This window comes from Alligator mississippiensis, chromosome 9, assembly GCF_030867095.1.
Source record: "Alligator mississippiensis isolate rAllMis1 chromosome 9, rAllMis1, whole genome shotgun sequence".
Lineage (NCBI taxonomy): Eukaryota > Metazoa > Chordata > Crocodylia > Alligatoridae > Alligator > Alligator mississippiensis.
Window position 1 is genome coordinate 10,952,028 of NC_081832.1, and position 14,507 is coordinate 10,966,534.

The 14,507-nt window shown below is 43.0% G+C and overlaps 1 protein-coding gene across 6 annotated transcripts in view; it reads left to right on the forward strand.

The window, feature by feature from the left end:
* BCAS1 (brain enriched myelin associated protein 1) overlaps nucleotides 1-14,507 on the forward strand; it is a 112,219-nt gene that overhangs the window by 17,667 nt on the left and 80,045 nt on the right. The window contains exon 1 of one of the 6 annotated variants that reach the window (XM_014609702.3): nucleotides 13,736-14,029. The exons of the other annotated variants lie outside the window; for them this stretch is intronic. The gene's annotated coding sequence lies outside the window, so the exon portion shown is untranslated. Of the gene's footprint in view, nucleotides 1-13,735; nucleotides 14,030-14,507 lie in introns of those variants that run through there. 6 annotated transcript variants of the gene reach the window in all.

Here is a 14,507-nt window from a genome sequence, read left to right on the forward strand (position 1 = left end):
CTACAAGGAAAAAGAATTGAATGGCTTTCCTGTGGTAAATCATTAAGGAGAAGGATATGGGATACAATAGAGCCTCCCATGTGGTGCAGTTTCCTTAACATTAGCATTGCCAGCTCACCATGATTCTTTGCAAATGGAAGAGGGAGTTTGTTTAGGTTTCATACTTGTGCTTCTATATGACATATGTAAAAGTCAGACTTTTAAGAGACAGGCTGCAAAAAGAAGGTAGTATATAAAGTGAAAAATTAAACCATCTCGTGTCTGAAAGCAGACACTGCCAGAAACTTGACTACTCTTTGGTGGCCCAGTAACCCAGAAGGAAAACAGACAAGGGGAAAGCTGTGTTGTTGTCAGAAAATACGACCAACTATGTTGCATTAGAGGAGATTAATGGAAGTAATATAAGAACCCCTAATCCAGTTGCAAATCTGCCTTGGACAATATTGAAAGATTTAAATCAGCAGCTGAATTCATACAAATCCCTGGGTATTGGAAAAGGTTGGTGGTGAGGGCAGGAAGGAATTGCAGTTGTTTACACTGGGGGAAACGCTGAGAGATTGTTAGGGAATGGATTTCCAGCAATCAGCCGGAGTATTAGCCCTGCCAGGCAGAGCTCGTCCTTTGAGCAGAATGTCAGGTGTCTGTTCTGGCTGGAAGCAGAGAACAATGAAAACAGCTTAGGTGGTGTCACCATAACTATCTCAGTAAAAGCAAACTAATAATACTAATCATCAAACTAATCATCATTATCATCATCATCATCAAAACCTAGACACACAATTGTCAGCCTAAAAAATCCCATGGCATTTGCAGGCTAAATTGTGAATGCAAAAGGCTGAATTTATGGTGTGACAATAAGCAACAAACACTGATACTTATTGGAAGTAACGACATATTTGAATCCAGTTCTCTTCACTTCCCCCAAATTCTCCAAGAGTTTGCAAGATCTTAAGCTCCTGCTGCCTGTGTAATCAGGAAATAGCTTGTTGAGGGCTTTCTCTATCACTGAACACTACCTGGGTACTTACAGGTTTCCTACTGGAATAGTATTGGAGTGCCATCCAAGCAGCAATGGGTTTATGCTCACTGCACTCTTGTGAGGCTGAAAATGATGTCCCTATTTTGTAAAATGGGATAAAAGGAGTGCATTTACACATTCATTAATGCGCTGTGACTGCGCATTAGGTGTAGTAATTGGATAACCAAGAACTAAATGAATGAGTAGTAACTGGCACTACTATACAGTAGTGCCAGCACACGGGTTTTTACAGACACTAACTGTGCAGTAGCCTAATACTACTGTGCACATGACTGGTGCCTCCCATGGCTGGGGGGCACCATGGTGGTGAGTGGGGACCGCCCACAGCCAGCAGTGTTGGTGGGGACGAGTGGTGGGTGGTGAGCAGGGACCGCATGCAGCTGCTGCCAGCCGTGTTGGCAGCAAAGGGCGAGGGGGAGGAGGAAGTGGCGACCGCCCACAGAAGCCAGCAGTGCCTTCGACAGTGGCCAATCTCACGGGGGGGCACATGTCCCCCTGCACCCTCCCCTACACATCGCCTATGACTGTGCAGTAGTGTATTAGCATGGGTTTTGTCCTGCATGCTACCGCGCAGTATTATTAAGATACTGCGCAGTTAGCATCTCATGTAGACTCACCCACTGAGTCTGTTTCTTAGATTTTCTGAGCACTTCCATCCTTTATTTTATACTTCTCCCTCAAGTTCTTCTTTCCTCTAACAGTTCAGATACTGTATCCTGAGTACTGAACGCCACTGTGTGGCCAAATAATAATCATTCACTTCTGCAGGCCTCTGTGCACAAAAGAGGAGCCTTCTTTATCCCAAACTTGATCACATTTAATAATACAAGTATCTTAGTTAAGCAAGTGAGCTTATTTTTAAAAAGTAAAAGCAGCATGGTCTGAAATTCAGCTTTGAGGCAAATGGTTTGAAACCTGAATATTCACTTGTTCAGAGCGTAAAATAATCATTCGGCTGAATTTTCTGCTCGTGCTAGCTCAGAAGGTCAGGAGGGTTTGCCACAGGAACGTTCTGCTAGCTTTCCAAAGCATTAGTTCAAATGCCAGTTGAGGTCACAAGTGAAACTCGGGTTAGTAGGTTTCTGCTCCTAGTGGAAACTGCTCCACATTTGCAAAATCAGAGCTCTGATTATTCATGTGACAGCAGAAGTCATGTATGGGCCAGTTCAAGCTGAACTGCAAATGGCACCGCTGCAAGGGTGAGAAATTGGTCTCTCTCTGTTTGGCTCTTGTCAATGCCATTGGCACACACCTCAGTGCCTTAAGATTTCTTGTTAAATACGAGTGAATTTATGTCCCACCAAGCATGTCAAGTTAGGGGATTGACAGGGACCTGTAACCAGCAGGCAGACCCTTCTGCCCTTAGTTCCAACATTCATGGATTATTAATATAATCTGAGAATCTGTTTGTCACTTTTATCCCTTGACAATTTTTTTTCAAGTGAGGTTTATTAAAAACTCTATAATGAGAAACCACAAAAATACAAAGGTATTGACAGTGCATCAAGCCACAGAGGAATACAATAGGGGCAGCAAAACAAGCTAGTGCTTTATGAAATCCAGGATGTGTCATATCTTTGTTGGGTACAAAGGTTTCAGGAATCAATGAGATTTTTACTAGAAAACAAAATTAACTCTGTCTGTCTCGTTCTCTCTCTCTCACCCCAGCTGTATCTTGTCCCTTGTTCCTCCCGACTCACTTATGTCAGACTGCCTGTGGACGGCCAAATCTGCAGGTGGCATCAATTAGTGAAGGAGCAAGCCTTGAAATCACTTATAGAGCCTTTATATGGTGAATGTGCCGGGATCAGGATTGTGTGTTGTAGCTATTGTCAAGTGTCTAACACTCTAGAAACTGTAAAATTAGGGCAGATTGACACCAGTTGGAATCATAGAAAATGAAGGTTGGAAGGGACCTCAGGAGGTCATCTAGTCCTACCCCCAAATATTTCTCAACCACTGGAGGGCTGCTTTTTCTGCTTCTAAGGCAGAGGGCCACCACTAAGGATTAAACCCACACTCTTCTGGTTGTTAGCTGACCACACAGGCCCTAAACTACAGAACTGTTGAAGAAATGCATTATAATGAATAGTGTACCTGAGTAAGGGTGAGGTGGGAGAATGGTTCAGCTGCTTTATGAAGGACCCAGGGGTATAAATTGCTCTGGCTTATGCCACTTGATCCAACTTTGAGTCAATAACTGGTGATCAGGGTGGGGAACCAAAGGATGTGATGCTTGCCTTGCGTGCTAGTGGCTACTTGCGCTGATATACCTTAACCTTATTGGGTTGGTGAGCTGTTTAAACTAAGGATAGACCTCAGGCTCCAGATACATTTACTCAGCCACTCAGCAACTAGGTTTGAAAGTTTCAGCCCATAAGCTTTGTGAACAACTAGCACGGTATTAGTAGTATATCAGGGATGCATTGATTTAAATGGGATACTGAAACAATGATCAAAACAAGGGCGGGGGGAAGCAACGCAGGCAGAAGCACATGCAGCACAAACCTCTTTACAAATTCCACAGAACTGGGAGAGAAGATCATTAAAAGATAGCATTTACTCTAATGTGGTTAGTCCGTTTGTTGGGATCGTTAGGAGTGGGTGGAGGCTCTTATAAGCAGGGTTCATTATAATGAGTTTTATTATATTAGCATGTGTCATGAACATCAGGAATTGCCCTGCCATTGAGAGGCATGTTTCAAGATCCCAGATCTTCAGCCCATCCATCCTGTGCTCCAGCTGTTAGACAGTGCTCTTGCAATGAGCTTGTGAATAAGTCATAATGCTGACTTCTACCTTAGCAACCTTAGCTCTCTCTTCACTTCCCCTATCTCTCTGCAAAAGAAAACTATATAATCAATATCCTACTTCTTCCTATCTCGCTCCTGCAGGCTCCAGGAAAAATGTACTTGTGATTGATTGGATTTATTTAAAAGTTCCAAAAAATGATAGCAAGCATGTGTGTGCATGTGTCTATATGTTGGTGTATATGTTTCAGTTATGGGATATCACCGATTACCAGAAATCCATTCTCCCACACACTGTGTCATTTCAGGGGATGAATTAAGGAGGCAATTTCGGGACAAGAATGCAGACAGCAAGAGGCTTTCTCATCAAACCTTCCCACAGCATGCATCTGATAACTTATAATGGCGCTGTATGGACATTTATCTCCTATACACAAGTAAATGTCAGGCACACAATGAAAGCTGCTCTGCTCTCAGACACCGAGAGGAGCACATTCTGATAGTGTGTGGAACAATGATTATTTCTGGCTCTTAGAAATGAACCCAAAGTATAACATTTGCATAGGGAGCTGAATTGTCAATTGTAAAAGTCCTGGAGTTTTAGGATCTGGGATTTGAGATCAAGTCCATATCAACCAGTAACAGTAAAAAAAAAAAGCATGTAGTTCTTTCTTGGCTAACTAAAACTAATATTCAGAATTATCAGCGAGCAATGCTTTTCATCTGGCCGGAGCACTTGAGTTTCAGTTTTCCATTTGTATAATCTTGTATCTTGACCTGACTTCAGCTTGCTTATTTGAAGGGGGAAAAAATGCCCAACTACCCTAGTCCCCTGCACTGACTTAGTGCTTCATTCTAATGCAAGAGAAATCCATTAACTTCGTAACCTCATCGGATCAGATCTCTCTTCCAGTGTATTCTGGGATAGAATTGCTGTAGTTTCCTTTCATAGGTATTTTCAAAGCCCTTCCTGAGCAAGGAGCAGCTATCCCCAGATCCTTCAGAGGCAAGTATTGTTTTTCCCCAACTTTTACTAAGGTGTTTTATAGAAAGGAAAAGAAAAGTTGCAGTTTGGCTTGAAGGGATTTGATGTCGGAGCCAAGATTAGAAATCAGGAATTCAACCCGGATAGACTTGTGTTGGTTGCAGACAAACCTGTATGTTGCTGGCTGTGATAAGTTTACAGGGTGAATACTGAAGTTAAGATCTACTGTGAGGAGTGAAGAAGGTAACGTTGCCCCCGTGACACTGTATTTCAGCAGTCTTGCACAATCTAAACTTTCCTTTCTCAGCGTTAGTTCATCCCTACCTACCCAAGCGCTCATCTTTTTTTTGTGGATATTGATCTCCTCACACTGCTATTGTTGCTGAATGCCCTAGTAGGACCCGTTTGCAAGCAGGCTAGTTTCTCAGCAAAATTAAACCAGATATGCGTTAGCGTAGACATGAATAATCCATTTTCAGTCAACCAGGCCCTTCATGCTTCATGTAGAGAGAGGGGCAAGGGGTAGAATGAAAAAAACAATGTAGCCACAAAGCTTCAAAAGCACTGACAGCTGGTGAAAGTAATTATCTTGGCTTTGCAGAAACTGTATTAATGAAGTGAAATATTTAACATAGTATTGTTATCATCAGTGCATATTTGGTGGGAACATAAAATGCTCATATAGGAGAATGATTGTGGTTACAAATGCCTGTTCCACCCACTAAGCAACTGCACATACAATAACTCCCTGTTTCAGTACTGACACAGTAACCTTTTATCTGTTCTGAAAGCTCCCACATGAAGAAATAGCTGGTTTAGATTTTGTAGCTCTTTTTTTTCCCCTGTACAATAACAATAATGGCAAGAGGAAAAACACTCTAACTTTTCTGGGGCTTGTGGGAAGGAAATAACAGCCTATTTATTTCCTTTTCTAAATTCTCAATGTAAACCAAAATCACTTGATGGAGCAGGCATAACGTGTAAACGTGCCGCTGCGGTTGCAGCACTCCAAGTTCTCTGGGAACGAACATTAGCAAATGTTTCTTATTAACAACCAAGTTTCAGCTGAAGTCTCTAGGCCACACTCTACCCTTTCACTAAGGCAAATCTGGAGAGAGTCCACTGAATTCAGGCGAGTTTCTCCAGCTCTAAACTGCTGTAACTCAGAGGAGAGTCCAGCTCAGCTCCCACAGGGAGCTATTGGCAGCATGGTAATAATTACTGATGATTTTGCTTCCCTTGAGCTTCCTACACTGAAGCAGTTATTCACTACTTTTCATTAGCCATTCAAATAGCATTGGCAAAATAAGAGACAGCATTAGCAATTAATATGCTGTCTGTAAAGGAAAGGGGGGGCAACAAATAAACCCTGAAAACATCATTCATCCAGTTATCTGCAGGAATCATGAAGCATAAAGGGCTCAGGCATCTAAAGCAGTGCCTCAGATCTGCCTAGGATGAAAACCAATTCAACAAACCTCCCTGCAGAGTAAGGTATAGGCTGGTAGGTATGGTACTGTCCTGGGAGATGTAGGTTTGAGCCCCCTTGGATTGAGGAGAGCATTAAACCCAAGTCCCCATGTCCTTGGTAAGTGTCCTAGCAGCTGGACTATTGTATAAACAGCAGCACTGCTACCACGTGCTCCTGGTGCTACATTTTGAAAGGGTTAGCTGCATCCTAAAAGAAAATAGACGATCTCTGCTCAGTAATGTGGAGGTTTGTTTGTTGGCTGCTCACTGCCAGAGAAGGATTAGGGTTTGGGGTCCTAAGTGGACAAAAGTGCCTCGCTACAGCCTTGAGTTGAGTGCTTATGCCCTGGAGAGAGGTAGAAGGTCAGATGCACCCCATACCTACTGTTTCCTCTAGGTGCCTCTCTGAGACCAACATGTAGGTTCGTTGCATTGCCTCTCTGCAGCTCCAGGTTCCCCCATAGAAAGTCTCTCAGTGCTTAAGCATTAGTGGATGCAGCTTCTCACCTCTAGGCAATTAAATCCTCTATTGGATCATTGCCTTCCATTTTGGTGCCTTCATTGCCCAGTCATTGTCTTCCATTTTGGTACCTAGACAACTATCCCTTGGTGGTTACATACTATGCATGTAATGCTGACCTGGGAAAACCCTACTGAACCTGGGCATTCCCAGCCTCATGTAACAATACAATTCAAACCTATCCAAGAACCAAGCATGTACAAACTCTACATTACAGCTGGGGACTAAAGATAGCTCCTTTATGTATAATTTGCAGTCTAGGAAAAGATGGAGTCTTGACTGCTTTGCTGGCAAGAGTATACCACAGTACAGCAGGTCTCTTTATGAAGGTGTTTTTCCTTATGTCTAGTGTAAAATGTCTTATCTTAATCCCATTAGTCTTAAATGTCTTTACTAAGGAAGGTGGACAGTGATATGTTCAAGTATCATTTTTACTACAAATTAAACTGAAGACAAGATGGGAAGCTAGTTGAACAAGTTCTAAAGAACTTAGCCTCTTATTATTAAATATACCTCCTCATTCTCACTGTGCTTTCCTGTGCTATACACTCCCTCCAAGCGGTCAAAAATACTGACATAGAGCTCTGGAATCACTTTATATACGTAACCAGAATAGATTCCTCCTATTTATCCCCCTAAAGCACACAACTATAGTAGTTTTTCTGCAGATGTACATAAAGGAGTTACACATTTACAGACATTGCCCTTTCCATGCTAAGCCTGGGTAAGAATGAACTTGAACTCAATGACCCTGGAACTAGACATTGCAGAAACCCTTTTATTTTGCAATTTGCAAATAATGAGAATTACACAACCATCAGTTGGGAGCTGACTCCTGAAACATCCCAGCTGAACTCATGTAACAATACAATTAAAACCTACCCAAGAACCAAGGAGCAGACAAAGCCTGCTAATTCTTCTCTCATTGCATGGTTAATGACTTTGCTTATTGACAACACAAGGCCTTAGGCAACTCAGGACTCTTCTTATTAAAGTTCCTGGTTGAAAAACATACCAGCTGGCTCAATCCTAGACCTCCTGACAGAGATGAGGTGGGAAGTTCATGACCCACTCTATCCCTCTAGGAATGGGATTGACAGAAGGATGATGCATAGCCTGATTTATTTTTTTTTGGCTGAAATGAGCAGACCATAAACAAACTGAATCACAGCTCCACCTTGTTTTTCTCCATCATTTTCTCCTGGGCTCCTTATGCTTTCTAATGTTGGCCTAGGTATATTATTGCCTACTTGCTTGTGCTCTAGTCAACCACCTTTAAATGCATATGTTTAGTAGCAGTCCCTATTCCAAAGGAATAGGGCTTGTGCCATTAGAGAACCTCAAATCAGGTAGTGGACAACACTGAGGTACAAATGCATTAAACTTCTCTTCATCTGACAGCATTTCAACTGTGCTGGTATAAATTTTGGACATTAATAAATGAAGCCGACTAACAAGATATAAAATAATAGGGGTCTCTATCACTAAATATCAGGCAGTTTTATGCAGCTGTCAGATGCACAAGCTGAGCATTTCTAGCTTGGGGGGAGGAAGAGATTTATTTGGTGGCAGTTTCATCAAAAACTCCTGCTAGAAAAAGAAGCAATTTTGATTGCCTGCACAGTGGTTGCAATTATTTCCCAGCAAAGCAGAGTTTGCTTTACTTTAGGAGAAAATTCTCCAGTGCATCCAAATGTCCTTCCTCATTCAGGATAAAAAATTGTACAATTAGAAGCATTATGCAGAAACTAATAGCAGAGCCGGGATACCAAGCTAGGCAGCCCAGTGGTCTGTGCTGGTATGTCAGCTCTGACATTCTTCCACAGTAGGAATATATGGAATGTCTTTGAACTGCATGTAAAAGAGCAGTAAAAGCAGAACTGAAATGTTCCCCAGAAGAATGTATGGCCCATCAATGGGTAATTGTATATTAAGAGAAGACTGTGAAAGATTAAATTTTTATATCAGACATATGGCCCAGCTCTGATCTTAGCTATGCCAGTTTAAAGTCCACTAACCTTAATAAAGCGACTTGGAATTTACAGCAGCATAACTGACAAGCCGGCTTCACCCCCAGCGTAAAGCCACGGACGTCAGGGAAGTGACACCAGAGATATATATGTCCCACTAGTTACTGTAGAATCGATTTATTTGTGACAGTACAAATGCACAAATATTATTTTGCCTCAGAATGGGGAAACAGAAGGTGAGTTTCATAGGAAAGGTGACTGCCATCCATATAAATGACCTTAATAACAAGCCAAAGGAGAAAGATGGCACATGTTGTATAAGTCTCTCTAAGGATTTGTGTACCACCAATGACAGCACAATAGGAAGCCAACCCTATCAAATGCTGCTGAGCACCATAGACTCAGCACCTTACTGCTTCATCATTACAGTCACTGAAGCTTATATAAAGGCACATAAGCAAGGTTTAAATTTGCCTTGATTGGGTACTGCTAGTGGTGTAGCCACAGCAATATGGAGTTCAGTATGTGCTGCAAAACCCTCCCAGGTATCCAGGCACCCTGAGCTGAATTCCTTGCTATCACAGCTATGCTGCTGGTAGGGGTGTGCAAAGCGGGCCCTATTCGATTCGGCCCAAATCAGGGACAGCGATTCGATTAACTGATTTAGATCACCATCCCTGATTTGATTCGGCTGAATCCAAATCTGAAGATTCAATGCTGATTCGGACATAGACACAGATTTAAATGTTTTTTCTACGTACCTCAAAGTACCAGTGCGGCTTATGAATGCTGCAATGCTGGAGCAGATGAAGCGTCCCACAGGAGTGCGGGGGGGGGGCCCTCCATGTGCTTGGCGGTAAACCTGGAAATGGACTGGAAGTGCTTCTGGTTCACCGCCAGGTCCACCGGGAAGCGTGCAGGGCCCTGCCCAGTGATCAGCCGCAGGCGGACCCTGGGTGCCCCCCCCAGACCCAGGAGGCACCGGTTGCTGAGCTAAAGGGTACTGGCGGGGGGGGGGGGGTCCTGCGAATTCCCTGGTGGACCCAGAAGTGAACTGGATGTGCTTCTGCTCCACTTCTGGGTCTACTGCTGAGTGCACTAGGGAGCCCCCCACACTTCTTTGGGACACTCCATGCGCCCCAGCATCACAGCATTCACGAGTTGCCTGGTACCTAGAGATATGTAGAAAAAGCATTTAAAGCTCTGTCTGTGTCTGAATCACCAAATCTCTCCAAATTGATTGGGAGGGTTCTGATTCAATTTGGAGAGATTAAAGGGTCCTTTGATTTGATTCGGATTCAGAGATTTGACCACCAAATTAGGCCGAATCTCCACCAAACTGAATCAGAGACTGAAGCTTTGCATAGCCCTAGCTGCTGGCAGTAACCAAGTTAACTAGTCTCAAACTTGAGTATGTCTGATGTTAGATGCAGTCAGTACCTCAATGGGATTGTGTTGGAAATCCAAGACAGCGAGCTCCAGGCTCGGGTTCCAGACTTGGATCACTCTTTTGGAGGTGGGACAGCTGCAGAGCAGTTTGCTGAGGGAAGCAGATTTAACTTTGCCTCGTGCTACTGCAGTCTGCGGAAAGAGAACGAGTATTTTGATGAAAAGGCTAAATGTGTTCTGCCCAGGACATGCCAAATTCAGTGAGACAGTTCAAGAAAAATGCTTGGATAGGTACTGGTGAAAAGAAAAGCCTTTAGTAAATAAAGGAAAACAAACATCCTGAAATGCAAATGCTGTGGGATGGTGAATGTCCGTCTCCTGTACAGTGCCAAGGAAGGGTTTTGTCTTAGAATACACAGTTCACGAAGCAAGAGAAAAGTGCTGATGACAATCAGAGTCTTTGCTGTATAATGAATATTTAAAGAGACTGGAGAAATCCATGAGTCTGTGCTCATCTTCTTTTCAGTCCATAACTGTGTTATTAATGGAGACTTTGCCTAAATGGAGTTGAAATAAAAATAGATTACAAAATGAATGAAAGCTGTGAGATAGGCCTCTAGATTTGGAACTGGATAAGTGTTAATGGTGATCAGAAATTTTCTGAGAAACATTCTCTCGTGAGAAAACAGGGATTCCTGGAAAGCAATATGCTTTGAAAGAAATGTAGATTTTGACAAACTTAAATTTAAAAATAATGATCAGTGAAGAGTTTTCAGAAGGGAACACTGTTTATTTTAAAATCACCCTTATTCTAAAAAACAGGGAAGAATGTAGTAATAAAAAAAACAAAACAGTTTTAACAATTGTATCAAAAAACGCATGCTGACAGACTTGCGATGAACCTTCTTCCTGTATGTTTTGTGTAAAACTTTAAAAATTTTGGGTTTTGTTTCTGTTTTTAAAGGAAAAAAATAATCATGCAAAATTTCCAATGAAATGCAAAATCTTATTCTTGTCTAGCTGGAACAAGCTAGTAAGTTATATTAAAAAGTAAGGCGTTGTATAAAAAGTATATTAGGTAAGGCGTGGCCCACAGCTAATGTTAGTTGAATACTATAATTGCGTGATTCAGGTTCCAGTTTTCAATGAAATTTCAGAATATAGTGTGATTTCTGGGACTACTATTCATTCTACCAAAACCTAAAAGGTCCACAAGATGCAATAGAGACCAATGGACAACACTACAATGTGTGTGTTAGTTTGCTAGCTTAGTCTGTACAGGGGGTATTCACAGACTGATTGAAAAGGGGAGATGAATTTCCTTCCTTTCAAGCTGTTATGTTATAACTCTTTGTGTGTCCACTCTGTTCCAGAGTAAATGCACACTAAACCACTGTAAATTAGCAGCTGCTTCCTTCCAGGGTAAGCTGTACCAGTTTAGCTTTACTCCCATCAGGACCCACCAGAAATAACAAGGTCATACACCTGGGGCAGCTGCCTCCCCCACAGGCAGTGACATGGCTTTTTTCCCCCGTCCCTTCCAAGATTAACTACCTCCCATTCACAAGTGCAAATACAGTGCAAATGCACACCCCTCTATAAAATCTGTTTAATTGTTTTGTCCGTCCACAGCCATACTCCCTTCTTTACCATTGTGTAAAACAGTTTCCAAGCTTGCTGTCCAGAGAGAGTATCTTATTTGTGAGTTGGTGGTTGCAGCTAAAAGCAAGTTTTGCTCTCTCCAGGGGCTGTAAGGATGTTAATCAAGGAAATGTCTTAGGAGAGATACCATGATCATGGTTTCTACCCAGGTGGCTTTACTGACCTGGCAGGGGAGATCCCCTTCTTCTTAGGCTTGATTGACTTGGCTTAGTTGAGGATGAAGACCTGTCCATTGCACTGCAACCAAGCCCTGTATGAGAGTCTACTAAATGCCTCCCAATGAGAGGATCTTAGCTACACAATTTATGGTGATGGGGGATTGCTCTCAGGTTTTCCCTCTAGCTTGCTCCTATGGGCTTTTTGCTAGGGGCAAGCAAGACTACCGCCTCTGGGCTTGGGGCTTGCAATGTAGGATGCCTGCCACGGAGTATCTGAATCCCCAAGCTGAAGTGTCTGAGAGGTAGGATACTTGCTGGTGGTAGCACCAAGCAGACTTGAATGATCGAGCTTTGCTCAGTCAGTAGAAGTTGGAACTGATTTGGCTGATTTGGCCTGAAATAGAAAAAAACCCACCAAGGAAATGGCTTGGTAAAGATAAACCTAGCTAAAAGAAGCATTGGAAGTGGCATTAGCTGTGTTTAAATGACAAAGGCTATCAGTCCTCAAACTTCAGGGCATGAGTTGGTCACTAGCTGAGTCAGGCTACACCCCCGTCCATCCACACACTGCTAAGCCAGTGGTATGTTATTGCATAATTAGGTGCTTTACTTGCATGCTTTACGGGAAGCGAGTCATTCACAGAAGCACTGGGCTTTGGCTACTATTGAAAGCAGGATATTAGGCTACTTAAACCATTGGGCTGCCCCAGTGCCTCAATTTCTGTCTCAGGATTAATGCCAGAAAGAACTGTAGTTATCACAGTTGCTTTGTGCTTGTGAATAAAGGTGCCATCCCCAGGGAAATGAGCAAGACAGGATGTGGAAAGAGAGCTCGGGGAATGCAATGCTTGTCTGTTTTAGCTGCGTCCTGACAATGTGTGATCCAAACAATGGAGCGTTCAAAGCGGGCTGATGAATATGTTAGAAGACTTGTCAGTAATACTGACAGTCAGATTACTTATGTATACCAGAGGGGTTTGCAAAGGAGCTTTTAGGGGTCCCACCCCCAGGATATTACATTAGTAACTGGGATGAATTTCACATTGTGTACCTTAGTATCTTCACACCACTAAAGCTTAAAGGAGCACAATATTCCTGCTGTTAAGCTACTGCGAGGAAAGCAGTGTGGTCTAGGGAGGGAGCCAAGAAACAGAAACTTCAAATTCCTGTTCAGAAATTGTTTTGTGATGTGACCTTGTGAAAGTCTTCTAATCTCCCTCTGATTTGCTTTCCTCATCTGTAGGACAGGAATTTGAGCATTTGTATTAAAATCCCAAGCACAGACAAGAGCCCCATTGTGCTCTTAGTCACCTGGTCCCTGCCTCAAACAGCTGAAAGTCTAAGTCAGGGGTAGGCAACCTCTGGCACAGGTGCTGGAGTGTGGCACGTGAAGGCATTTTGCTTGGCACGAGCACCTCAGGGCAGATGGTGGGGAAGGGGCTGGGGCTTTGCTGCCACAAGTATTTGGCCCCTCTCAGGCCCCCCACATCATCCACCCCTGACACACCAGCATCTTACAAATTGAGGTTGTGGGTGTTTTTGGCACTCTGCCCAAAAACATTGTCGACCCCTGGTCTGTGTATTGGTTGTGGTAAGAAATGATAATATGAATACACCTGCCTAAGAGAGGATTAATTCACAAATACTTTGATGATGCATTTAAAATGCAAACTGCTGAATAGGATTGCATTTTCCAGCCTGTTTTATCAATGGAAGGAAGAATTATGCGTCCTAGAAAGCATTCAGCAAAAAGTTACATTCCCAGGAAGAGATAGAGACTATGAACCTGTCCCAGCAGCAGTGAAAGAAAGCGCTCAGCTGGGAAGCAAATATATACTTGAACAGGTTTGGGTGGCACTAAAGCCTAGTAAGAGAAAATATTTCTACAGGCTGGAAGGACTAAGTACTCCACCCCTCTGTGTATTTGTACCTGGTGTTTGTGAGTGCTCAGCCAGCTGATTACCAAAGGTATAACAAGCCACAGCTGGCAGGTAGAAAACATTTGCATAGAGACTGCAGCACCTCTGCCCGAACAGCTCCAGGTCAGCTCAGTGGTCCTGGGGTCTGTGGTAGGAGCCTCTGAAAGGTAATCTGTATTCTGTTTTGTGATTGTGACTTGTCCGGTATGTCTTGCTTTGCTCCCTTACTGCGTGCCATTTCTGTCCCATGCTTCAGCCTAGTCCTGTGTGCTCTCATGTGACAAATGTGAACTTCTGCCAAGGACTTGGCTTCAAAACGGTGTGTTGGTTTATTTGTTCTTCAAAGTGGCGGGGGTAAGCTGTTCCTTGATACACATCAGCATTTTCTGCCTGATGATCACGGTGAATAGACAGAAGGAAAGAAAAACCTGAACTTACTGAGGGAGGGTTTCTCCTGTACCATAGTAGTTAAGCCTGCTTGGTGCTTTGGACGGTCACTTTCCTGATCAAGTTTGACATGAAAGCTCAGAGAGCGAAGGCACATGCAAACTTTAGTTCGTTTTGCCTTTCCCAGTTGATTGCAAGATGTGAGCTGTTTACGGACCCGGAGCATTAAGGACTTCAATTTTGTACTTTTTTTAGTGC